The sequence below is a fragment of the Bos grunniens genome, chromosome 1 (genome assembly GCF_055505025.1).
Source record: "Bos grunniens cultivar Pamir isolate PY7600 chromosome 1, Bosgru_T2T1.0, whole genome shotgun sequence".
NCBI lineage: Eukaryota > Metazoa > Chordata > Mammalia > Artiodactyla > Bovidae > Bos > Bos grunniens.
The window spans coordinates 21,331,778-21,359,764 of NC_141165.1; the positions used below are offsets into that span (position 1 = coordinate 21,331,778).

General features: G+C 41.4%; 1 protein-coding gene across 9 annotated transcripts in view; it reads left to right on the forward strand.

Annotated features, from left to right (window-relative positions):
* TMEM108 (transmembrane protein 108) overlaps nt 1-27,987 on the forward strand; it is a 388,322-nt gene that overhangs the window by 186,339 nt on the left and 173,996 nt on the right. For 2 of the 9 annotated variants that reach the window (XM_086352860.1, XM_086352947.1), the window contains exon 4: nt 11,703-11,800. The exons of the other annotated variants lie outside the window; for them this stretch is intronic. The gene's annotated coding sequence lies outside the window, so the exon portion shown is untranslated. The remainder of the gene's footprint in view (nt 1-11,702; nt 11,801-27,987) is intronic. 9 annotated transcript variants of the gene reach the window in all.

Consider the following 27,987-nt stretch of genomic DNA (forward strand, 5'->3'; position numbering starts at 1 on the left):
GAGCAACAAGCTCATTAGGTGCATTATGTGTGTTCTAAGTTGTCACAAGTGACAGTTTTAGCAAATATTTTCCTTCTGCAGAATGGATTGCCATCCTTCTAGGCTCCATTAAAAGAATTTCTGCATGGGACTACTGCCTGGCCCTAAGCCAATGCCTTTGTTTTAGGGCTTTTTGTTGTTACTGGAGCACCCCATTTCTCATAACAATTATTTTATATATATATAGTCAGGATATATTAAGTTATACTGCAGTAACAAAAGATGTCCAGATCTTAGTAACTTCAAATAAAAAAGGTTTACTGTTCCCTAACATACATCCCCATCACAGATCAATTGTATCTTTATTCCTCTAACAAGGGCTATACTAGATGCCAAAATATGTGAAGCTATATCAAAATTTTGAGTAAATATAAATTAGAAACCTAGCATTGTATTTATACGAAGTCAAGCAAGTGGAATCTAAATGTTATGTATTTTTTTAGCTAGGCAAAAATTCATTAATTTTCATATATATATATATACACACACATACACACACACACATAGTATATGTATGTATGTATGTATATATATATACACACACACACACACACACACAAAAGCTTTTCTTTGCCATCTGATCCAGCTTATATACAGAGTACATCATGCAAAATGCCAGGCTGGATGAAGCTCAAGCTGGAGTCAAGTTTGCCAGGAAAAATATCAATAACCTTAGATAAGCAGATGACACTACCCTAATGGCATAAAGTGAAGAAGAACTAAAGAACTTCTTGTTGAAGGTCAAAGAGGATAGTGGAAAAGGTGGCTTAAGACTCAGCATTCAAAAAACAAAGATCATGGCATCTGGTCTCATCACTTCATGGCAAATAGGTGGGGAAAAATGGAAACAGTGACAGATTTCAGTTTCCTGGGCTCCAAAATCACTGCAGATGATGACTGAAGCCTTGAAATTAAAAGATACTTTCTGTGGAAGAAAAGCTATGACAAACCTAGACAGCATATTAAAAAGCAACGACATCACTGTGCCCACAAAGGTCCATAGAGTCAAAGCTCTGGTTTTTCCAGTAGTCGTGTATGGATGTGAGAGTTGGACCAAAAGGGAAGCTGAGCACCAAAACATTGATCCTTTCAAACTGTAGTGCTGGAGAAGGCTCTTGAGAGTCACTTGGACTGCAAGGAGATCCAACCAGTCCATCCTAAAGTAGATCAGTCCTGAATATTCATTGGAAAGACTGATGCTGAAGCTGAAACTCCAATACTTTGGCCACATGATGTGAAGAACCGACTCATTGGAAAAGACCCTGATGCTGGGAAAGATTGAAGGCAGGAGGAGAAGGGGACAACAGAGGATGAAATGGTTGGATGGCATCACCAACTCAATGGACATGAGTTTGAGTAAACTCTGGGAGTTGGTGATGGACAGGGAGGACAGGGACGCTGCAGTCCATTGGGTCATGAGGAGTCGGACACAACTGAGCGACTGAACTGAACTGAGTAATATAAGTAATTTCACTGGACATTTCCTCGAGCCTGTTTATGCCAGTTTTGCTGTAAGTGGTTTTCTGTGTTTATTAACATTTTTTTCAAATTATTTCTCTTTTCTACTGACTAGACTCTCAATCCAGACTAGACAAAGAAATAAGTAAGTTCCCTCTCCTGCTGTATTTTTTACAGCAACTTTCTGAATGTTCAGACTTATCAGCATCAAAATGGGACATAAAACCTCCATGATGTTTTTGTCAGTGTAAAACCTCATAACTTCATTTTCCAATCAGCATGGAAGCTAATGCTTTCTCTGCAAGTTCATCTATTCTTACTGGCCAGAAAGCTGCCCAGGTATAATGAGAAACAAAACGCAGGTTGGATACAACTTTCGTTTGATGCCAAACTGTGCCAGGGTCCAGCCCCGGTGGATCCAGGGAAATTCGAAGGAGAGACGGCGTTGGTGAATACACTGGCTTTAATTAGATATTAATTAGAGATATAAAGAGTAATAGAATGAGGATAGCTCAGCAGGAAAATTCAGTGGAGAAAAGAGGCTGAGTAGCTTGGTTTACGCGGAAAACCAATAAAACTTCAAGACAAGAAGTTTGCACCACTTACGTAGGCCACAGGCATCCTTCTGTTCTCCCGAAGGAGAGGAGACACTGAGGCCTCCCCGGTTGGATCTTAGAAGCCCAGGCAAAATTAGTAAGCTTGGCGGGCTCTGCACTCCAGATGGAAACTCAGCCAGAGTTTGAGAGAAAGAATGACATGAGGAGACCAGTATTTCGAGGAACTGATCCCATTTTTTATTTTTCCAGGGTCTGTTTTTATACACTGAGATGTTATACAAAAGTCATGTGGGGTCAGCAGTCCTGACTTTTATTAAAGTCAGGTTCTTCATACAAATGTACACAGAGGTCTTAGGGGTGTTACATCATCTTCTGGCCAGGGGGCCTGCTGACAATTTATGACCCCCTCCTTGTGACAGTGGTCAGTCAACCAGAACATTTATTTTTCCAGGGGTGATTATTCTTAAAACGGATGCCACCTTCCGAAGGTACCAGATAAAGTTACATTCCTATAGGGTGAGGGTGTAGTGGGTTTTAATTAAGGAAAGAATTTGCTTAGCCTAAGGTCTAACGTGATTAATATCAAAGGTTAATACTTATTTCTTATATATATCCATTAATGTGTATAAGGGCAGGGGATGTGGAGACTTAGCAGCAAACATTGGCTCAACAAATGAAAAACCCTTCACCAATACAGTTTCTAATCAGCCCACTATACTATACTAATAGTTTTCTAACTTCTCTAAAGAACCTGTTTTTAGAAGGTTTAAAGCATCTCGTGCCTCTCACGGTTGGGAGGCTGTGAGCAATCACATGTGGCCGGACAAGCCTGTCAGGCAGGCTAGAGAACCTTCAGAGGAGTTTGTAGGTTGAAACACTCCTATCATGCCCAGGAATTATTATTAACTGGAGCTCTAAGTTAACTCCTCCAAAAGAGGTGGTGGGGGACAGCCCCCCATAAAATCAGAGGTGTAGGTGAGAGCACAAAGTAGTAAAGTAGGCAGACTCTGGTTTTGGGGGTAGATGCTCGAGAATTTCCAGGGGGACTCCTGAGGCTTGATCCCGCCTTTGCGTATGTTGAGCCTCCTTCCTCATGACCTTTGCCACGGGCGGAGGTCCTCACGCCGGCTCCCGGCAGAACTACTTTCTTATATTGAAGGCTTCAGATTTCCTTTCTGGTTATAAACTCAATCTCATGAAATTGTAATATCTTTAACCCTATTCAACATAGCCAAAATCTTGAGAATATAAAAATTTTCATTACAAAGACCTGTATGTTCACATGACAGTTACCATGAACACTAACACAGTTAAAAAAAAAAAAAAAATCCAGCGTCAGACTTCAGTGAACTAGTACTTAGGGTGTGTATGTCTGTATGTGTCAGACAACTATTTCACAGTCTATTATACAAATCGTATATGATCTTGAGTCTGGAAAGAGAAAAACTTGTCTCATTCATACCCGCAAAATTTCCGTGTTTGAACATTTTGATCCTGTTTGCTATACATGGAAGAATAAGAAACACAATGATAATAATAAGTTAATTATATTTCTATCTCTATCATTTATAAGAAAGTTCCCCCATGTACTATCTAATTTAATACTTTCAATAAGCAGCCTCTGAATGGTGGTGGTTATTGTTCAGTCACAAAGTCATGTCTGACTCTTTGCAACCCCAAGGACTCTAGCACTCCAGACACCCCTGTCCTTCACTATCTCCTGGAGTTTGCTCAAACTCATGTCCATTGAATCAGTGATGCCATTCAACCATTTCATCCTCTGTTACCACCTTCTCCTCTTGCCCTCAATCCTTCCCAGCATCAGGATCTTTTCCAATGAGTAGGCTCTTCACATGAGGTGGCCAAAGTATTAGAGCTTCAGCATCAGTCCTCCCAATGAATATTTAGGGTTGATTTCTTTTAGGATTGACTGGTTTGATCTCCTTGCAGTCCAAGGGACTCTCAAGAGTCTTCTCCAGCACCACAGTTTAAAAGCATCAATTCTTTGGTGCTCAGCCTTCTTTGTGGTCCAACTCTTATATCTGAAAAGCCATAACTTTGATTCTATGGATCTTTGATGGCAAAGTGATGTCTGGTTTTTAATTCACTATCTAGGTTTGTCATAGCTTTTCATGGCTGCAGTCACCATCCACAGTGATTTTGGAGCCCATGAAAAAGAAATCTGCCACTGTTACCATTTTTTCCCCATCTGTCACAAAATTTCAATAGATCTAAAAATCCTAAGAGAATGGGGCAAAATCCAAGATTTCTTGTTTACACCCTATTCTTTTCCCCTCACATTGATTGCTTTTTAATCTAAACATTCCTTTTGACATCCTGCCTACCTGTTGAGGTTCAACTGGGTTGTCGTCTCCAAGTAGGATTCTCCAGTCTTCCCAACTGGAGGAAATTCTTCATACTCTCAACTCCCGCAACCTCACATATTTCCGTTGTTGTTCTTAACCTACAGAGCCTTTGTGTTGTCATTATTACTATAGTATCATAACTACTCCAAGACAATGAGCTCCTTCAGTCCAGGGGGTATTTTCTTTATTATCACTTACTAGTGGCAGGCATGCAGGAAAAGTGTGACTGAGTGAGTGAATGAACATACATGAATGAGTGACATCCCAAGAGTCTGCCATAAAGCAGTGTTGTGATTACTGACCTCGCCAAGGGTCTTTATTCTTAGATCTGCGGATAAGTGGGGGAAATGGCTCAGATATAAGATGAGGCTGAGCTTTGAACCTAGAGCATAGTGCATGGCAAGCCATGGAGGACACACCAGTGTAGCCTGGTCTTCTCTTTACAATTTTTTTTTTTTAATTTCTCTTTTCAAGCTAGTATTCCTTTTGAGCCACAATAACTCTGGAGCAATCAGCTAGAAGGGCTTCCCAGGTGGCTCAGTGATAAATAATCTGCCTGCCAATACAAGAGATGCAAGTTTGATCCCTGGGTCAAGGAAATGGCAGCACACTCCAGTATCATTACCTGGGAAATCCGTGGACAGGGTAACCCAGGGAGCTACAGTCCATGGGTTCACAAAAGAGTCGGACAAAACTTAGTGGCTAAACAACAACAACAATCAGCTAGAAATGCTCCACCTTTGTCTCTTGGTATCTAACAGCTCTCTTTTCAATTAAAGCAGTGTGGGGACTTTCCACCTTTTCCTCTACCTTTTGCCCATGGAAGCAGATCTCTTAGCTATTGGTAAGCTATTACTGCACTGGTTTTCTTGTCATCCTCTCATTGTTTTGCCTCTTTTCACCTCTATGTCTTCCTTGACCACTGGAGTCACTTTGGAGCATTTGGGGAAAATTCTTTTCAAAGAAAGTCACATTGGCTGTTTCAACAGTCAGCCTGTAATGAAATCACTGTAGAGACAACATTGTATGTGCTGCTTTTTTTAATGGGAAACATGGAGAAGGCAATGGCACCCCACTCCAGTACTCTTGCCTGGAAAATCCCATGGATGGAGGAGCCTGGTAGGCTGCAGTCCATGGGGTCGCAAAGAGTCAGACATGACTGAGCGGCTTCTCTTTCACTTTTCACTTTCATGCATTGGAGAAGGAAATGGCAACCCACTCCAGTGTTCTTGCCTGGAGAATCCCGGGGATGGGGGAGCCTGGTGGGCTGCTGTCTGTGGGGTCACACAGAGTCGGACACGAGTGAAGCGACTTAGCAACAGCAGCATGCTGGGTTGTTTTGACTAGGGCTCCCACAGCTTTTTCTCACCATGTAGCCTATGAGCCTGAAACCTACCAGTAGTATGAAGAAGTGAAGAGAAGTTGCTCAGTCGTGTCCGACTCTTTGTGACCCCATGGACTGTAGCCCACCAGGCTCCTCCATCCATGGAATTTTCTAGGCAAGAACACTGGAGTGGGTTGCCATTTCCTTCTCCCGGGGATTTTCCTGACCCAGGGATTGAACCCGGGTCCCCCTGCATTGCGGGCAGATGCTTTACTGTCTGAGCCACCAGGAATCCCCACCAGTATATTAGACTGCTAATCAAAGTGGAAATGAATTAGCAAGATAGTTACAAAACAGTGTACTTTTCCAGAATATACAGCTTCAAATTTTAAGAGTAGCCATGTATTTTGATATATTCCTTTTGTAAAATAATTTAACAGCATGAATTATAAATTTATGTATGTTTAATACATTTTTTTGACCTGGGAATTTCCTTCTGGTTGTCTAGTTAAAGGAAATAATTCATAGAAATATGAATACAGTATACCAGGTATGGGATTGTACTCAGCAGTGTTAGAGAAACCATTATGACAGCTTAACAAAATAGTCATTTCTTTTTTTTTTTTTTTTTTTCATGTAATAAGAAGTAAGAAGACCAACACTCAGAGCTGCTGGGGCATCTCCATGATTCTGTTGCCAAAAGCTCAGCTTCTCTGTACACTGGTAGTGAGTCAAATCTTGGAGACAGAGGTTTGGGTCAAGTAGAAAAGGATAGCTTTATTGCTTTGCCAGGCAAAGGGGGACACAGAGGGTTCCTGCTTCAAAAAACTATGTGTCTTAACCCCAGAGGATTTGATGAGGGGGTTTATAACAATGATTCAAGGGTGGGGGTCTCTGACAGAATTATGGTGTGTGCAAGATTTGTACTCCCTTAATCTCATCTCTTCCCCTGGTGGCTCAAATGGTAAGTCTGCCTACAATGCGGGAGACCCGAGTTTGATCCCTGGGTTGGGAAGATCCTCTGGAGAAGGAAATGGCAACCCACTCCAGTACTCTTGCCTGGAAAATCCCATGGATAGAGGAGCCTGGTAGGCTACAGTCCATAGGGTCGCAAAGAATCAGACACTGAGCGACTTCACTTCACTTCAGTCACATCTCAGGTGCTCAGTCTCCTAATCTTGATGAGCTTCTCTGCTCCCTTTGATTTTGCCTCAGGGAGTTTCTTGGCTGCTCTTCCCTTGATTAGAACGTGTTGAATCTTCCCCTTGGAACTCAGGGAAGGTCTTGGAGGGTACCTATAAGAAATGGGAAAAAGAAGGGCCTCTGTGCCTGGTAGCTCAGCTGGTAAAGAATCTGTCTACAATGCAGGAGACCCCGGTTCGTATTCCTGGGTCAGGAAGCTACCCTGGAGAAGGGATACCTACTCCTGTATTCTTTGCCTTCTCTGGTGTCTCAGATGGTAAAGAATCTGCCTGCAATGTGGGAGACCAAAGATCCCCTGGAAGAGAGCATGGCAACCCACTCCAGTATGTTTGCCTGGAGAATCCTCATGGACAGAGAACCCTGGCGGACTACAGCCCATGGGGTCATGAAGAGTCCACACAGCTGAGCAACTAAGCACAGCACAGCCCTACAGGCCCCCTCTCAGTTTTAATATGATTGGATCACAGGCTTCTTAAATGGCATTTCTCCTCGCTGTCCCATGTGGTTGTAGGATGCAAGTTACTCTCATGTCATTGTTCCAGGTAAGAATAGAAAAAGGACAAGAGGACAGGTAAATCTTTCCTAGAAATCTCTGATGGACTTCTGTTTATTTCTCATTAGCTAGAACTATGTCTCCTCTAGCTGTAGGGAGATTGGGATAATTTCCCAGGTTTAGGTTTGGTACATTGTCAGGTTAACCCAAATTGGGTTTTCTTAGTAAGGGAAATGGAGAGAATGGCTGTTGGTAAACAACTAACAATGTTTTCCATAGTAATCAATGTACTGAAGATACTAAGTAAAATAATAGAGGCACACTTAATATCCATTTTCAGATCAATGGATAAGTAAAATGGTCAAATGTGATAGAATATTATGTAACTATATTAATTATAGTTAGGTCATGAAAACAAAAGCTGGTCTAGATAGGAGGACTAGGAAATGTTTCATTACAGGGAATTAGAAGCTATACAATCTTTGGACGGCCAGAGGAATGAATGTCAGGAAGACCCCTATCTTAGCTTGGATTCCTCACAAAGCAGAGCCTGAGAAAAGGACTGTGACCAGATAGTTTACTTGAGAAATGAGCCCAGGGATCAGCAGTTGGAGAGTAAGGGAAAGAAGAATAGCCAACCTAGGTAGGGGTGTGTTGTGGAGGTTGCATTATGATGGGTAGGAGCTTGATTCTGTCAGAACCTACTGAGATACAGGATACCATCCAGAATTGTCTCTCCAAAGATTAGAAGGCAGGGGGATTTATCCACTGGATCCCAAGAATTGCCCCCAGAGATACTGACTTCCTATATTTATGAGCTGCCCATGTGTATGTGAGCCAGCTATCTCTTGTGACTTCTGAAATGTTGGAGGAACAGAAAATGGATATGTGTATCCTGTACTTGAGGCAGGATGCTGCTAGCATGAAGCGAGTTAAAGCTTGTGTGGAACTGTGCAACCATGGCTGAAATCAGAGGTAAAGCCAAGAGGATATGAACCATGGTGCAGAGGCATCTGCTACAACAATATCAGGAAATTTCACATAAAACAGTCCTAGGAGGGTAGTCCCCATAGAGGTGGTTCTCTGGGAGACACTCAGAAGCCTCTGGCAATGCCTTCCATCTCTTGTCTACCACTCTCCCACAGCTGCTACTGGGGAGGTAGCTTCTCTTTACCTTTATAATGTCACGCAAGTGCTTCTAATTGGTGGGATCTAATGGGAAACCTGATGGCAAGGGCCTCTGAGAAATGCAGTTTCCAGGCTTCATGCCCATGAGGTAAAAAGGAGCGGTCAGAAGGGTGAAGTTTGTCCTGAATATCAGTGAATGATGTCTGGCCCAGCAGCAACTGATGAATTATGTATGAGGAGTTTACAAAACTGGTTTTAATCACTTCTGTTCTCTTCACTTATGAAGGAGGGATCCTGCACTAGTGGCTTGGGGATGGCCAAACATACAACACGGGACAGATGAGATCAACAGCAGCTAATTAGTCACATGGACTCATAGCTGGAGGCTGAGGACAGGAGTGCCATGCAGGGCACGTGGGACCTGTCCTCAGAAACAGCATGAAAAACCAAAGGCTGTGGGAAGCAGGCTTTGTAATATCAAGAGGCTGAGGAGCCTCTGATTCATGTGGAGGATGAGATTGGCTTGTCTGAAAAATTCCACTTGCTTGGAGGGAACTGAAACCTCCTACTCAGGGTTAAGTAGGACCTGTGCCTGGTTCTTTTGATAAGGAGAGTTGCTTGGCTAGGAGAATTTGATGACTGGAGCAAAGAGGGAAGCGAAGAAGCAGGCCATTCAAGGCCTTCCCGGCTTTACCAGATGTCAAGGCAGACATATTAATGCACATAAGCCTTATTTGTGGCCTTATACCACATAAATGGACTTCCCAGTTGGCACTAGTGGTAAAAAACCCACCTGCCAGTGAAGGAGACATAAGAGCTATAGCTTTGATCCCTGGGTCAGGAAGATCCCCTGGAGGAGGAAATAGTAACCCATTCTAGTATTCTTGGAAAATCCCATGGAGAAAGCTACAGTCCATAGGACCACAAAGTGTTGAACACATTTTACCCCATGGAGTGCTGCTGTCCATGGGGTCACAAAGAGTCAGACACGACTGAGCGACTGAACTGAACTAAAGCAACTTAATATGCACCCACCACATTTATTTTTCAGTCGCTCAGTCATGTCTGACATTTTGCAACCCCATGGACTGCAGCACACCATGGGGTCAGTCGTGTGCTCCACTTTCCCCCAGAGTTTGCTCAAACTCATATCATTCAGTTGGTGATGCCATCCAACCATCTCATCCTCTGTCACCTCCTCCTCCTCCTGGTCTCAGTCTTTCCCAGCATCAGGATCTTTTCCAGTGAGTCAGCTCTTTGCATCAGGTGGCCAAAGTATTAGAACTTCAGCTTCAGCATCAGTCCTTCCAGTGAATATTCAGGACTGATTTCCTTTAGGATTGACTGGTTTGATTTCCTTGCTGTCCAAGGGACTCTCAAGCATCTTCACCAGCACCACAGTTCGAAAGCATCAATTCTTTGGTGCTCAGCCTTCTTTATGGTGTAACCCTTGCATCCGTACATGATGACTGGAAAAACCATAGCTTTGACTAGATGGACCTTTGTTGGTAAAGTAATATCTCTGCTTTTTAGTACGATGTCTAGGTTCGGCATGGCTTTTCTTCCAAGGAGCAAGCGTCTTTTAATTTCATGGCTGCAGTCACCATCTGCAGTGATTTTGGAGCTCAATAATATAAAGTCTGTCACTGTTTCTGTTTTTCCCCCATCTATTTGCCATGAAGTGACGGGACTGAATGCTGTGGTCTTAGTTTTTTGAATGTTGAGTTTTAAGACAGATTTTTTTACTTTCCTCTTACTCCTTCCCTCAAGAGGCTCTTTAGTTCCTCTTGGCTTTCTGCTATTAGGGTGGTGTCTTCTGCATATCTGAGGTTACGGATATTTCTCTCAGCAATCTTGACTCTAGCTTGTGATTCATTCAGCCCAGCATTTCACATAATGTACTCTGTATAGAAGTTAAATGAGCAGGGTAACAATATACAGCCTTGATGTACTCCATTCCCAGTTTTGAATTAGTTCATTGTTCCATGTCCAGTTCTAACTGTTGCTTCTTAACTTACATACAGGTTTCTCAGGAGACAGATAAGCTGGTCTGGTATTCCCAGCTCTTTAAGAATTTTCCACAGTTTACTGTGCTCCACATAGTCAAAGGCTTTAGCATCATCAATGAAGCAGAAGTAGATGTTTTTCTGGAATTCTTTTGCTTTTTTTTAACGATCAAGTGGGTGTTGGCAGTTTGATCTCTGGTTCCTCTGCTTTTTCTAAATCCAGCTTGGACATCTGGAAGTTTTCAGTTCATGTACCATTGAAGCCCAGCTTGAAGGCTTTTGAGCATGACCTTACTAGCATGTGAGATGAGTACAATTGTGCGGTAGTTTGATCACTCTTTGGCATCGCCCTTCTTTGGGATTAGAATGAAAACCGACCTTTTCCAGTCCTGTGGCCACCGCTGTTTTCCAAATTTGCTGGCATGTTGAGTGCAGTACTTTAACAGCATCATCTTTTAGGATTTGAAATAGCTCTGCTGGAATTCCATCACCTCCACTAGTTTTGTTCATATTCGTGCTTCCTAAGGCTTACTACAGAGAAGGCAATGGCAACCCACTCCAGTACTCTTGCCTGGAAAATCCCATGGATGGAGGAGCCTGGTGGGCTGCCATCTATGGGTCGCACAGAGTCGGACACGACTAAAGCAACTTAGCAGCAGCAAGGCCTACTAATTTGGGCAGAAAAAGAAAAGGGCATATCTTTTTTAAAATAGTAAGATTAAATGACTTTTATTTAATCATCTCATTTTGTAAGACAGCCCATTCTTCCCAGGATTTCCTCTGTGACAAGCCCAATAACCTCAAAGGATCAGACCTTTGTATAGTGTCCCCTAACAAAGGATATTGAGAAAAGAGGGCCTGTGTATTAATGAAGATATTGGAAGATCCTTGAATGAGTAAAAATAATCAAATGAATAAACTCATGAACCAGAAAGCAAACTGAGCCAAGAGAAAGACCCAGAACTCATCACTGCCTTTGCTTCTGCAGACGCTAAGTATCATTTGCCATCCAGTGGTCACTCTCATCTGTTGGGGTGCCCATCGGTTCAGCACCACCTTGTCCCTGATGGGAGAGGAATGCAGTCTCTCCTCCTTAAATCTGAAACCCAGCCTTCCTTGCCTCAACAGCTGCTGCCACAGCCTTTAGTGGTTGAAGGGAAAGTGGGAAGAATCTGAAAACCAGCGACCACCCTACCCAACCTGCCCTTATCTGCACCACCTCCCAGGTCAGAATTCATAAGTAACAAGTTCCCTGCACTACATACTTTTCTTCTGTTTTTTCCTCCACACGTCTGTAGCCTCTATAACTGTGCTGTCCAATATAGTAGCCACTTAGATTTAAGATTTATGTCCCCAGCTACATGAGCCACATTTTAAGCCACCAGCTACAGGTGGCTACTGTATTGGACACTACAACTTACACAACACTTCTGTCATCACAGAATATTCTGTGACAGTGCCACAGTTTTGTGTACAGTACAGTCATTTGTAGGATCGTTCATGCATTTAGTCAATATGCTGGATACCAACCTTGTGCTTGACCCATTTCTAAAGACTGAGGATACAGCAATGGGTAAGATAAGCAAAATTTCTGCTTTCCCGGGACTTACACTTCAACTTACAAAGCCTGCATCCAACTGTCAGTGTGTAGCAATAGCTTGAAGAAGGACAGCCTGGGGAAACAGAGAGTTAATTGTTTTATTTATTTATTGTTTAATCTTGGCTCATCACCAGTCTGATTCCTTTAAGGTGTAGCTCTCTGTTTTCTTCTGCTTTTAGACCTCTGAATTTTAGACATCTGATTTGAGCTGATTTGCACGGCACAGATGGCTTACACATTTGATTTACCTTTAAGTGTTGGCTGCCACTATTAAGTTTTTTAGATTCTAAGTGAGAGATTTATTTGAAAGTAGTCGTTCTAGGATTTGATCATTTAAATCAATTCTGGCTGCCTGTGTTTAGAATTTTAATTCAGTGAAAGGTCTAGTTCTTACTGATGGTATATAACTACAGCAGAGACAAACATGGCAATCATTTTGTCGGTTTTCCTACCACAAAGCCCATGTTTTAATACACACACCCCCTATACAGGGGTTACTCACAGAGCATTAATAATACCAGCCTAATAAGTTGAATCATGAAAATGGGTGGTATTTCTAATTTAGCCATTAGAATTCAGACACTGCTAAATGCTCTCAACAAGAGCTGTGAATGCCAACACCAACATTCTGGTTGAACTAAAGAACTGTAAATGTCTTCCCCGCTGATGAACTGATGACTTAGAGTCTGTTGCAGAAGAAAGAGATGCTTGAAATGAGTCTTTCTGCTCCAAATCCCTCTTTCCTCACTATTGCTTCTTTGAAGAGTAATAATTTGTCCAAGCAAGAGTTGAAGAGTAAAACTCAGCTATAGCATGATAAAGGCGTCCACAAACTCATCCATGCAAAGCAGAGCTTCTCAGACTTATGTGTGCATCCTGGAGGGTTTGTTGAAGCAAAAACTGCTGAACCCCCTCCCCAGAGTTGCTGATTCAAGGAGTCTAGGTTAGAGCCTGATAATTTGTATTTCTAACAACTTCTTGGATGCTGCTGGTGATCTGAGGTCCACGTTTTGAAAACCCCACTTTGTAAACCCCATGATTATAAAACTGTGGAGTTGATGATGAGCGCCTACACAGCTAGCCTAGAGACCTGAGGATCCAGCTACATGATCAGCTCTACCCAGGTGTGGACCTATGTTTGGCACCAGCTGGTGGTGACCATCTAGTCCTGGGCAGACATGATGGGAGAAGTTCTGGGTCCTGGGACTCCCAGGACAGTGAGATGCCAGCTATCTCATGGAGTAAGCACTTATTTTGTTGTTCAGATCTGGGAAGACTGAGCCTTGGAGGCCCAGCTTCTGACTCTCTGCTTCCCGACCACTACCTGCTGCTTCCCTGTCAGTCTGTCTTCTCTGTATTTCCTTCGCACCCCTAGAAGATGGAATCTTTGACTCAACCCTACCTAAGAAGCTGGAGAGACAGTTACGCTATATCAAAAACTGCATTGTTTAGGAGTTTTAAAGCAGCCAGTAGTAGGTCTTCTATTGTTTAATTTACTCATCCAAACTCCTGCCTCACTGTCCTCTCTCTGCAGCTTTGAGATTTTCCACCTTTACTAGTCAAAATGCTTCTTCACCTTGAAAGTTAGTGTAGATTCCATCTCCAAACACCTTGTCTGGTGCTCTCCAGAAGACATCATTTGTCCTTCCTCTGAAAGGATAGGGATATTATTTTATTCTCAAAACAACCTTGTAGTGTAGGTGTGATACTTGTTTACAGATGAGACAAGAAGAGTAACACATTTTCTACTTTGTAATAATTTGCTATAGTAAAATAACTTGTCTGATAGAGCTGGTAAGGCAAAATCTGGCTGTAGAGTGATTTTTGATATATTAATCTCTCATCATATATTAATGATGAGTGTAGGCACACATTATTTCATCAACTCCACAGTAGTATAACCATGTGGTTTACAAAGTGGGGTTCTCAAAATGTGGTCAGACTTAATCTCTGACAAAACATAGTCAACTGGAGAAGGGAATGGAAAACCACTTCAATATTCTTGCCTTGAGAGCCCCGTGAACAGTATGAAAAGGCAAAAAGAGATGACACTGGAAGATGAACTGCCCAGGTTGGTAGGTGCCCAATATGCTACTGGAGATCAGTGGAGAAATAACTCCAGAAAGATTGAAAAGGCAGAGCCAAAGCAAAAACAACGCCCAGGTGTGGATGTGATTGGTGATGGAAGTATGGTCCGATGCTATAAAGAACAATATTGCATAGGACCTGGAGTTCTAGATCCATGAATCAAGGTTAATTGAAAGTGGCCAAATAGGAGATGGCAAGAGTGAACATCAATGTTTTAGCAATCAGAGAACTAAAATGGATCGGAATAGGTGAATTTGATTAAGATGACCATTATATCTATGACGGTGGGCAAGAATCCCTTAGAAGAAAGTGAATAACCCTCATAGTCAACAAGAGTCTGAAATGCAGTTCTTGCGTGCAATCTCAAAAACGAAAGAATGATCTCTATTTGTTTCCAAGGCAAACTATTCAATATCACAGTAATCCAAGTCTGTGCCTCAACCAGTAATGAGGAAGAACCTGAAATTGAATGTTCTATGAAGATTTACAAGACCTTCTAGAACTAACATCAAAAAAAGATGTCCTTTTCATCATAGGGACTAGAATGCAAAAGTAGGAAGTCAAGAGATACCTGGAGTAACAGACAAATTTGGCCTTGGAGTGAAAAATGAAGCAGGGCAAAGGCTAACAGAGTTTTGTCAAGAGAACACACTGGTCATAGCAAACACTGTCTTCCAACAACACAAGAGAAGACTCTACACATGGACATCACCAGATGGTCAATACCGAAATCAGACTGATTATATTCTTTGCAGCCAAATATGAAGCAGCTCTATACAGTCAGCAAAAACAAGACCAGGAGCTGACTGTGGCTCAGATCATGAACTTCTTATTGCCAAATTCAGACTTAAATTGAAGAAAGTAGGGGAAACCACTAGACCATTCATTCAGTTCAATTCAGTCGCTCAGCCATGTCCAACTCTTTGCAACCCCATGGACTGCAGCAGGCCAGGCCTGGGTGTCCACCACCAACTTGTGGAGTTCACCCAAACCTATGTCCATTGAGTCGGTGATGCCATTCAGCCATCTCATCCTCTGTCGTCCCCTTCTCCTCCCACCTCCTCCCACCTAGACCATTCAGGTATGACCTAAATCAAATCCCTCACAGTTACACAGTGGATGTGACAAATAGATTCAAGGAATTAGATCTGACAGACAGAGTGCCTGAAGAACTATGGACAGAGGTTTGTGACATTGTACAGGAAGCAGTGATCAAGACCATCCCCAAGAAAAAGAAATACAAAAGGGCAAAATGGTTGTCTGAGGAGGCCTTACAAATAGTTGAGAAAAGGAGAGAAGCTAAAGGCAAAGGAGAAAAGGAAAGATATACCCATTTGAATGCAGAATTTCAAAGAATAGCACAGAGAGATAAGAAAGCCTTCCTCAGTGACCAATGCAAAGAAATAGAGGAAAACAGTAGAACGGGAAAGAAGAGATCTCTTCAAGAGAATTAGAGATATCAAGGGAACATTTCATGCAAAGATGGACACAATAAAGGACAGAAGTGGTATGGACCTAACAGAAGAGGTGGCAAGAATACACAGAAGAACTATACAAAAAAGATCATCATGACCCAGATAACCACGATGGTGTAATCACTCACCTAGAGCCAGACATCCTGGAATGTGAAATCAAGTGGGCCTTAGGAAGCATCACTATGAACAAAGCTAGTGGGGGTGATGGAATTCTATCAGAGCTTTTTAAAATTTTAAAAGATGATGCTATTAAAGTGCTGCACTTGATATTTCAGCAAATTTGGAAAGCCCAGCAATGGCCACAGGACTGGAAAAGGTCAATCCTCATTCCAGTTCCCAAGAAGAGCAATAACTAAAAAATGTTCAAGCCACCAAACAATTGCATTCATCTCCCATGATTGTAAGTGATGCTCAAAATCCTGCATACTAAACCATAAACTGCATGACATGAACTGAGAACTTCCAGATGTCCAAGCTAGGTTTAGAAAAGGCAGAGAACTCAGGATCAAAATGCCAACATTTGCTGAATCATAGAGAAAGCAAGGGAATTCCAGAAAAACATTTAGTGTAGTTTTTTGACTGTGTGCTAAAGCCTTTGAATGTGTGGATCATAACTGGAAGAATCTTAAAGAGATGGGAACTCCAAACCATCTTACGTGTCTCCTGGGCAACCTGTGCACCAGTCAAGAAGCAACAGTTAGAGCCTTATATGAAATAACTGATTGGTTTAAGATTGAGAAAGGAGTACAACAAGGCTATTTATTGTCATCCTGTTTATTTAACTTATACTTAGAGCACATCATGAGAAATGCCAGGCTGGATGAGTTATAAGATGGAATCAAGATTGCCTAGAGAAATATCAATAACCTCATATATGCAGATGATACTACTCTAATGGCAGAAAGTGAAGAGGAACTAAAGAACCTCTTCTTGAGAATGAAGGAGAATGAAAAAGCTGGCTTAAAACACTAAGCTCATTGCACCTGGCCCTATCACTTCATGGGAAATAGAAGGGGAAAAGGTGGAAGCAGTGACAGATTTCCTCTTCTTGGGCTCTAAAATCACTGTGCATGGTGAGTGAAGCCATGAAATTAGAAAACGATTTTTTCTTGGCAGGAAAGCTATGGCAAAACTAGACAGTATGTTAAAAAGTAAAGACATCACTTTGCCAGCAAAGGTCTGTATAGTCAAGCCTATGGTCCTTCCAGTAGTCACCTACAGTTATAAGAACTGGACCATAAAGAAGGCAGAGCACCAAAGAACTGATGCTTTTGAACTGTGGAGCTAGAGAAGACTCTTGAGAGTCCTTTGGACAGCAAGGAATTCAAACCAGTCAATCTTAAAAGAAATCAACCCTGAATGAATACTCATTGGAAGGACTGATGCTGAAGCTGAAGCTCCAACACTGTGGCCACGTGATGCGAACAGCCAACTCATTGGAAAAGACCTTATGCTGGGAAAGATAGAAGGCAGAAGGAGAAGAGAGCGACAAAAGATGAGATGGCTGGATGGCATCACAGATGCAATGGACATGAGCTTGGGCAAAGTCCAGGAAATGGTGAGGGACAGGGAGGCCTGGCATGCGACATTCCATGGGGTTGGAAAAGAGTTGGACACGACTTGGCAACTGAACAGCAACAAGGATCCCTGGTTCTCCTGGAAGCTTCTCACGGTCCCTGGGGAGTTTGCTTGATTGATCTCTTATGTTCCTCCATAGTTCTAATGTGCTATTAGAGTCGGGGTTAGAGCAGCTAGATTCAGTCTTGGTCTCCATCCCTGGCTTATCATGAGAGTCAGCTTGAGAACCTTTTAAAATTGTCCCATCTAAGAACCTGGAATTAGAATTCCTGAGGGAAACACCTAGGAATTTATTTTAAAATAGATGCTGACTATCAGCTTGTTTGGGAAACAGCAGTCTTGGTTCTTCTGGATATTTATTCTGGCCTTTGTGGTCATCAAAGCAAGACAGAATTATCAACACAGTTAAATGATCTGTTTAGCATTTTAGGCCCTCACAAGTGAGATTAACTGTATTACTTAATTCATGCTTCCTGAAGCAAAGTGTAAAGTTGAGGAAAAAATTGAGGTATAAAGTTCATCAGAAATGCTTGGGATGCCATGGCTTCCCTGTGGACTGAGCTTGTCTGCACAGGCCTTACCTGTGACCTTGATCCATACTCTTCAAGTGATGGCTTCAGCTTTTGGTATTGACCCATCCCACTCTTGCCCACATAATTTTTCATGTCATTATAATTGTTATTCAAACTGCACATTCAACAGACTATATCCTGTGGAATCACTTGATATAAATTATGTATTTTCAAAGATTAAACGAAACCACAAATTAAAATGTCTTCATACGAGCTCAAGCATTAAAGAAGGCTTTATGCGGATGGAGGTGGGATGGGAGGAGCTAAGGAAGCGGAAGAGAGTTTGAGGTTAAAGGTTTATAAATGAAAAATATTGCCTCCTGTATCAGTAAACAAAGGATGACACAGCCATCAAGCCACTACAGCTCCAAAGGAGCTCAGAGACTTCCCTGGTGGCTCAGATGGTAAAGCGTCTGCCCACAATCTGGGAGACCCAGGTTCAATCCCTGGGTTGGGAAGATCCTCTGAAGAAGGAAATGGCAACCCACTCCAGTACTCCTGCCTGGAAAATCCCATGGACAGAGGAGCGTGTTAGGCTGCAGTCCATGGGGTCGCAAAGAGTCGGACACGACTAAGCGACTTCACTTCACTTCAGAATAGAGACAAATGAGTTAGCTTGCCAGGCGACCAAGCCCTCAGCTACTGCAGCTGCCCCAGTGGTACGCCTGAGGGGTCAAAGGATGGGAAAGAAAAGTATTCTGGCCCCAGATAGCTGAGTTGCATATCAAAGGAATGTTTTCAATGAGCTGAAACTCTTGTGTCTTCCCATTCATGAAGTGAAGTGAAGTGAAGTGAAGTCGCTTAGTCGTGTCCGACTCTTTGTGACCCCATGGACTGCGGCCTACCACACTCCTCTGTCCATAGGATTTTCCAGGCAAGAGTACTGGAGTGGGTTGCCATTTCCTTCTCCAGAGGATCTTCCCAACCCAGGGATTGAACCTGGGTCTGCTGCATTGTAGGCAGACACTTTACCATCTGAGCCACCAGGGAAGTCCTCTTCCCATTCATGGAGAAGCACTAAATCTCCTTAACCTGAGATATCTGGTTTTCTTTAATTAACAGTAATTCTTTTGATGTTCCTGCTATCTCCCCTTTGTTGCAAAAATCATGACTCCTCCCTTATCTCTTTGAACTCAGAGCTATCTGAGAGGCTGCTTCCCAGGCTTGATGTCCTCAGCAAGTCTGCCAAATAAAACATAATTCTCAACTGTTTGATCATACATTTTTTTTTTTTCAGCCAACAAGTCAAAATTAAAATTTAGCAATTGCTATGCTATTATGAATAATTTCACATGCTGAAATATACTGCCCATTCAAATTGTGCATCGTGGGTTTAAATAGTCTTTCCACATGTAAACATTCAGATGACAATTTTGCCTGTTTCATAAGGCCTTGCCTCTCTTTCCATTATAAAAATGTGGTGCATCTTTCAGAACAAATGCCTGCTACCCAAAAGAAATACACATTTTTAAGATCCCCAAATTCAATATCTGAGAATGTTTCTCAAACACTGCAAAAGATAAAAAGAAAAATGCTTGAGTTTACTGTGGATGAGAAATAATCTTTTTCATAAGCTGGTGCAAATGATAGAACATGCTCCTTTAGTATTTGGCATTGCTACAGTATCATATAATTCCTTGACTTTGGTATTCAGTCTTTAATATCAAAACTATAAAAAGGGATGTGTAATACGTATTCTTCACCTCGCACAAGCACCTTTCTGTCTCCTCAAATGAGATAAGTGGTCTCAATACACTTTAATGCCAGAAGGAGAAGGTCTGTGTCATTCTAATATGCCTCAAACTTCTGGTCCTATTTTTATCCTTCTGCTGACTTCAGTGTCTGTGGAGAGCAGAATACCCACCCACAACAGATGCAAATAAAGTCCAGTTGGTCTTGAAGAACATTCAGGCAGTCACCTCTCAGTCCTCCAAGCAGAATCCACATCTTATCAATCAATCCCCTTTTGTAGGCTTTTCCTTAGCAGATGAATAATTTTTGCCCTTTTGTTTTAAATTCTACTGAAATTAAATCTCAGTGGGTCTGTAAACTCCCAGTAGTTTCTTTTCTTTTTCAGAGAAGGAAATATGAAGGGGAGGAGAGGGAAGGAGCTCTACTGAAGGTGTGTTTCATCCTTTGAAGTTTATTGGGCCCCAGGGCTCCTGGAGGACAGAGCTTGGGTGGAAGGTAGAGCTGCATGTCCTCTCTGTCTTCCCAGCCCCCAACAGTCACTGTGCAGGCTCTGCTGCAGGAGAACCCTTATAAGTCAGAAATTCCACAGCCTTGGCCCATATGAATTCATTGCTAATATTTTTTTTTTCTTCTGTTCTTTTTTTTTTTAATTTTATTTTATTTTTTAACTTTACAATATTGTATTGGTTTTGCCATATATCAATATGAATCTGCCACAGGTATACATGTGTTCCCCATCCTGAACCCTCCTCCCTCCTCCCTCCTCCCTCCCCGTACCATCCCTCTGGGTCGTCCCAGTGCACCAGCCCCAAGCATCCAGTATCATGCATCGAACCTGGACTGGTGATTCGTTTCATCTAAAATTTCTAACCTCTGTTGAAAATTTAGGGAAAAAATTTTGAGAGGATTTTCAGTTTCTTTAAGATAAAAGAAACAGAGAGCTATTTTTCTGCTGACAATTGGCTGGAGACAAAAAAAAAAAAACACTATTTTTTTTCTGCTTTCAAGTTCACCATAGTCCCCACTACTTCCTATAAACTAAACTCCCAGACCTGAGGCAAAGCAACAGTCATTGTAATCATGCTCACACTGTTGATCCCAGAGTAGGGTGAGCTAGTTCTTGTGCAAAAATGAGAAAATTTGGAAGAAAGAGTAGGAGGGCTATAAGTTTCAAGAAAAGTGAGAGAGAATATTTCTTTATGGAAGTGAAGGATATTCCTGTGTTTAAACTGCAAACTGTCTCTATCAAAAGAACTTCATATTCTGAAAACACCATTATGACCCAGACCCAACGCTGTGGACACATACACTCATTTGTGACTTTTGGTGTAAGTGAACCTGAGAAACCATCACACTTGCCTTCCTGGGGTAACACAGCAGCTCAGGCCCTGGGCTGACTTACTGAACATCAGTTCTCCCTATTTTCCTAGTTCTCTATCCGCACACGACCGGAAGCAGTGTGTCTGTACACTATTAGCTTGACAGAAAAGATGAGACACATACAATATATCAAGTACACAGTAAGTTCTTCACTTCACTTAATTCTCTCAGCAATCCTTTGATTTAGGTGTCAGCCCCATTTACAGATGAGAACGCTGTGTCTCAGAGAAGTAAAGTAACTTGCCCAAGTTCATGTAGCAAAGCTACTCAGGGGCAGGCCTGCCTCACTCTCTGAAGCATGGTGCTCCTACTGCTTATCAAAAAATTCTGGAATTCCTACTTAACACAAAGACGTTAGTGTTTATTGTGGATTGATAAGGAGCAGCCTGGCTTCCCAGGTGGCACAGTGATAAAGAACCTGCCTGTCAGTGCAAGAGACGCAAGAGACAAGTGTTTGATCCCTAGGTCAGAAAGATTCCCTGGAGTAGGAAATGGCAACCCACTCCTGTATTCTTGGCTGGGAAGTCCCATTGGACAGAGGAGCCTGGCAGGCTACAGTCTATGGGGTCACAACGAGTCAGACACAACTGAGCAACCGAGCCCACACAGCATAAGAAGCAGCCATGGCAAGAATATTCTATTTGTATGCTTATCAAGAGATTTGTCTAATGATCTTTTCTTAGATTTTAATGGCAGAAGAGGTTTGTATTTCTGAACAAACTAGAGAATGTACTTCTATTTACGCAGCCAAAAACAAAAAAAGCCATGGTACTAGCTGTCCTTTTTGCCTTTATTTTCAAGAAGCTCCAAGGGAGGTGTATGGCCCCAGTGCACCTTGTGGTAAAATGAATTGCCCCCTTTCTCCCTGTAATTCTGGATCTGTCTTTCTGATGCCATTAATGTGCTTTGATTTGTTAGTATTTCTACTGTACAAGTTGTATCCGATAGTGAACTTCCTCAGATCCTTTTTAAGGAAGACAAATGTATAAGTTCTAAATAAGAATCTTAAAGTTCAACTTATCCCCATATAAGTAATCTCTAAAGTCAATTTAAATAAGACACTGGATTTACAGAAGAGGCCCTTTGGGGAATAGCCCAAAAGCTTTTGTTTTATGGCTTAAGAGAAGCAAAATTAAGATGGTTGGTGAGCTCTGGCCTGATTTGTTATCTTGCCTTTTGCATGGGTTGTCTCAGTCTTTGCCACAAGCATATCAAGGACTATTCTTATACCTTACAAGAAATGCAAGGATCAGGGAAGTCAAGAATCCAGCTCAAGGTCTCATAGCTGGTAGGTTTGATCTTGAATAAAGACTCATTTCTTGACAAAACAAAAAAACAAAAACACTACTAGGCACATGGAAGACATAAGATGAATTGTTAAATGGCTAAATCAAGGAGTGACCATAATTGATATGATTATTCCATGAGGACTTTTTAGAAAAGGAAAGTCTGTCTTTTTCATCATCACTCTATTATAATTTTTGTGATGAGAAATATAATGTCTAGAAAGGCCATGAATCTTAGATATCATATAAACTTCAGGGAGACCTGGGTTCAATCCCTGGGTCAGGAAGATCTCCTGGAGAAGGAAATGGCAACCCACTCCAGTATCCTTGCCTAGAACACCCCATGAATGGAGGAGCCTGGTAGGCTACAGTCCGTGGGATCGCAAAGAGTCAGACATGACTGAGTGACTTCACTTTCACTTCACTTTCACTTTCAGCTACCTAATTTTAGAGTATCAGAAATCATGTGCAGAACAAAGTCATTATTTCTACTCATAAAAAGACTATGACTTGGTGTCTGTGTCTCTACCTGTAAAATGGAGGAGAATGTTCCATTCCAAACTTCACAGGCCTGTGATGTTAATTGATATGTCAATTCTGCTATTCCTTTTCCCCTCTTTCCCAGAGAGCAAGTGTTAGCCATCAGATTAATCAAATCTTTCTCTGTCCCAAAGAGATGGTGAATTATTATCCTGTTTTATTCAAACTCTACTGTTGGCATGGATTGCTCATCATATTCATTCTTTGCTCCACAAAATATTTTAAAGCTGGACTCAAATACCATTGGTTTTTATTACTCATAGTAGTTATATTCTATAAAGTTGTCATGAATACTGAATGACTAAATGAGTTAAGACTGAATCTGTGCTCCTAAGGGAAATATAGGGTTAGGTTCCTATTAGATCTGGTCACATTTTTGTCAACTGATCCATATATAGTCTTGTTTTATATGTGTTTCTGTCTAAAGATGCCTTGTGTAATAGGCACTGTTCATTCATTAACTTTGCACTCACAGTCATAGCACTATAACTCATGCCTGAACAAAGCTTATCTAAGACATGTGTTTTCTCTGTAAAGCTCATCACAGTCTTCTTGCACTTAGGAACACTAGACACCTCAGCACTATGCTTGGGGGCCATTTCAAACAGAGATGTCAATAAAAAGCACAAAATGCTAAAAAGCATGGCACTAAATTGCCTGTTGAAAGGACACTGTTCACAGTATGAGAGCTGAAACACAAAGACAGAGCACTGCCTTGCTTAACCTCAGTATGGAGCAGGTGTGCTGGGTGGTTCAGATTTTTGCCATTCTGCCCATGTATGCAGACAACTGCTAAAGCACCATGAAGACTGATTTGGGGAAAAATTTAGGGACTTTAAATCTTTCCTTCTTATAAGTTGAACATTTTTATAGTTTTTAACTTTTGTTTTACTTATAGTTTTTACTGAGTAATTTTTTTATGTAATAAAGTTTATCTTTTTCCTTATTGCTTCAAACTTTGACTCAGAGTTAGCAAACCTTCTCTACCCCCAAGTAATAGAAGAATTACTCATATTTCCTTCTAGTATTTGTATTCTTTACTTTTTTTTTTTACAGTTAAATGTCTACCTTATTTGGAGTTTATGCTGGTATGTGATATTTGGAATGAGTACAATTTTAACTTTATCCATATTGCTCTGCCATTATCTCAAAATGTTTATTTAAAAGTTCATCTTTTTGCTTGCTGATTTAATATTACTGTTCTTATTGTATCATAAATATGCACGTATAATTTGGTATATTCATATGCCAGTTTCAAATTATTTTAAATATAGAGGCTTTTGAGGATGTTTTAATGTCTAGTAGGCCTGGCAGTCCCTCTCTCCCTGGCCCCATCTTCTTGGAATTTTTTTTTTCCAGAATTTTCTTGGGTATTCTTTCTCATTTGTTCTCTATGAACTTGTCTTTTCAAGTCAATTTACATATCAAATGTCAAGAGGTTTTCATTTGGTTCTTTATTACTTCTTCCCTGGGTACGTGGACATTTCTAAAGAGATTTCCCTCCCAAGTCAATAAAATTGATAGAACAGTTTCATTTAACCCAAAAGGAGAAGCAGGGTTCTCTGAGGCTCGCACTTGCTAAGGAGTGATTCGTGTTACTTGCACCTTCTCATCTCCCCTGAGCTCATGATCAGCCAGGTCCCCACCTGTGCCTCTGTCTCTGCATGTCTGGTCAGGTGTTTTCATCTTCCTCCTCTCATTTTTCTTTTCTTCGGCCTTTTGGCTATAAAACTCTGTACATTCTTAGGATTAGCTGTCATCATTGGAGCTCCTAAATTATTCCCTGAGGGACTAGATACAATTAATGTTAATACGGTTAATGGTTAATACAATTAATGTGGTTAAAAAGAGGCTTTTGATGAAATCTCACCATGCCTCTCTATCCAGCCAAGGAGCGCAAGTGACCCCAGAGACTCGCTGAGAAACCATCATTAGAACTCTAAGTGAGTTCAGTTAGGTCACAAAGTAAATATACAAACTCAGTCATTTCCATGTAGAAGCAATTTAGAAAATATAATGGAAATGGAAATTCCATCACCGTGGCAAGAGTACATATAGGTGTAAAATGCCTAGGGATTAACTCGACAAGACTATAGAACTTAAATGAAGAAAAACATAACAAAACTCCACAGAAGGACCTAAAGATTAGTTTTGAGTAAATAGTAGGTCATATGGTGCTTGTAGTTAGCATAGCCCTGGGTAACCCAGAGGACTCAAGTGTCCCATATTTATGTGCTCAGTTGTTTCTTTGATATTCGAATGACATGACTCTATTCCATCTATTGTGACAAGTCTAACAGTTTCTTGAAAATCTCCAAGCATTTCCAGAGATGATTGAGGGACTTATGTTCCTCTTGATCAACATCAACTACAAATATTTCTGTTCTCCTATTACTTGATTATTCATTTATCCATTCATTTATTTCTTTATTCGCAGCACATTTGTTGCATGCTTACCGGGTCCTGAGCACTCCGAAGATGCCTACCAATCATTGCTTATGGTCCTTGTGGCTCCTATCTCCATTTCCAGTCACTCTTGTCTTAAGACATAGTCTCTTTCATTGCCCAGCTGAGCATCACTAACACAAGGCTGTTTCGTGCAAGACTTTCTGAGGTTTTTGAGGGTCCTAGTGGTGGATAACTGTTGTGGCATAGAGAAGGAGGACAGATGTGGTGTCTAAGTACAAATAGCATAAAACAAAAAGCAATGGAAAATTAAATATTACACATATTAAAGTTTGTGGGGAATTTCTCATTCTATCCTTTATTCTTGTGTCTTACCTACTGCTGTCTTTTGGAATTGCCTGTTCTGCCTCACAGTATCTCTTGTTTATCTCCTCAGCCTCTCTGATTTCTAGACCACTTAATCCCTCTTTTCTAGCCTTTGGGAACTTAAACCTCCTCTTATGTTATCAAAGTCAAAAGTTAAAGTTAGTTGCACAGTCATGTAGTCTGCTTGGCTCCTCTGTCCATGGAATTCTCCAGAAAAGAGTACTGGAGTGGGTTGCCATTTCCTTCTCCAGGGGATCTTCCCAACCCAGGGATTGAACCTGGGTATCCTGCATTGCAGGCAGATTCTTTACCAACTGAACCACTAGGGAAGCCCCCTCTTATATTATAATGGAGAGCAATTTAACTCTCTCTTTCTCTCCCTCTTACTCAGCTAGATCACACTGGGGGTGGGTTAGCCAAAGAAGTCATTGAGCTATTGTTCCCCCACCCCCTACCCCACCCCACAAAACAAGAGCTCTTCTCTTCCTCTAAAAGGGATTCTTCTGATCTCCAGAGCTACAATCTTTAAAAAATTTAATTCCCTCAGCACACTTGGATTTTGATGAAATCAAGTCTCTCCCAGATTAATAAACAAATAGAAGATAATTTTAATTATAATCCCAATGATTTTTTTTCTGAAATTTAATAAAATTATCTTAAAGTTAATTTGGGGGAGAACAAGCTCAAAGAACAACATCCATCCATGTGTGTTCATTTGTGTCCAACTCTTCGCAGCCCCGTGGACTGGAGCCCACCAGGCTCCTCTGTCCATGGAATTCTCCAGGGAAGAATACTGGAGTGGGTTGCCATTTCCTACTCCAGGAGATCTTGTCAACCCAGGGATCGAACCTGGGTCTCTAAAAGGGAAAGTAATGCAGAACTAGTTCTACTAAGAATTTGAGTTAAACAATACATATTGTTTAATGGGAGAATGAGCAGACAGAGAAGTAAAACATAACACAAAGTTCAGAAACAGATCTAAATGAAATTTAAAAAAATAGCAGAAGAAAATATAGGCAACTATTTATAACTTTTTATGTAATCCTTAATTAAGTAAGGAAGGCCTTTCTAACCATGGTTTTGTGTGTGTGTGTGTATGCATAATTCTTACCAAAAAATAAGAAAAAAACAGCATGCTTTACAACATGAATGAGCCTTAAAAACACTATGCTAATTGAAAGAGCCAGGCACAAAAGGCCATATATTCTGTGTGAAAGTTACAGAATTGGCAAACCCATAGTGCAGTAGATTAGTGGTTGCCAGGGACTGGAGAGAGAAGATATTAGGAAATAACTGCTAATAAACATGGGAATTTCTTTTTAGAGTGATGAAAATGTTCTGGAATTAGGTATTGGTGATGGTTGCACAACTTTTAATATGCTGGTAACCACTAAATTGTCTACTTTCAAGGCTGAATTTTATGATACATTAATTATACTTGAGAAAAAATTTAAGGATAGATCATTTCTACTTGGGGTATCGTAAGAAAAAACAAAACAGCATGCCAGTAGAGAATGGTTAAGGAATGTCTTTAAAAAACATTCAGTGACATTTGTTAAAGGTGGCAAGACATACATTATTCAAGACCATATGAATGGATGCAGGGACCATTGCAATGGGATTTTACAGTAAGTGTGAGAGACTGGGCTCCACCCTGAATAAAGCACGGTCAAGTGGGCATAGATAGCCAAGGAGCAGAATGGGAGTCAGTGGGTGGAAAATTACTAAGAGGAAGCACCAGGGTAAGGGGTTTGGCTAAATTGACCAACCAAGCTTATGCTGAAGGTAGGATGGTAGAGTAAATCTGATCAAATATTGAGGGTTTGGGGTGCTGGTTAAATTAATTTAGCAGGGTTCTTGCTAAAACCAGTGTTACCAAATTCAGGTTTGGCTGCTCACCACTCAAAAGCCAGTAATTCCAGAGGCAAGTGTCAGTAGAAAGCAAAGACGCTTTAATCAGAAAATTTGGCAGCCTTGGGGAGGAGGTGGACTCATGTCCAGAGACCAACTCCAAGGATTCTGCTCAGCCATGACAGTTTTTAAAGGGAAAAATGGGGAAAAGAATCTCAGAATTGTCGAGGCAGGAGGCTGGGTTCTGCATCATCTCTACTGAGTGCAGACTGGCTGACTCTCTCTCTCCAGATATTACCTTGCCCCCTTGATCTGCCAACAGGATTCCTTAGGGGGCCATTGCAGGGTAGAGAGCTAACCATTCTTTAACTAGTTAATTCTTCACTCTTCTTTTTATCCTGGAGAAGAATTCGCAGGTTAGGCAAGGCATGGTGTGCATTCAGGACAGCATAAGTCAGGAGTTAAGTTAAATTGCCTAATGATCTTATTCCTACATTAGGTTCTTTAAAGGTTAAAAAGGGAGGAGAAATGGGCAAACAGGAAAGGGGCAAAAGAGCTGCCTTCGCTCGGTTTTACAAG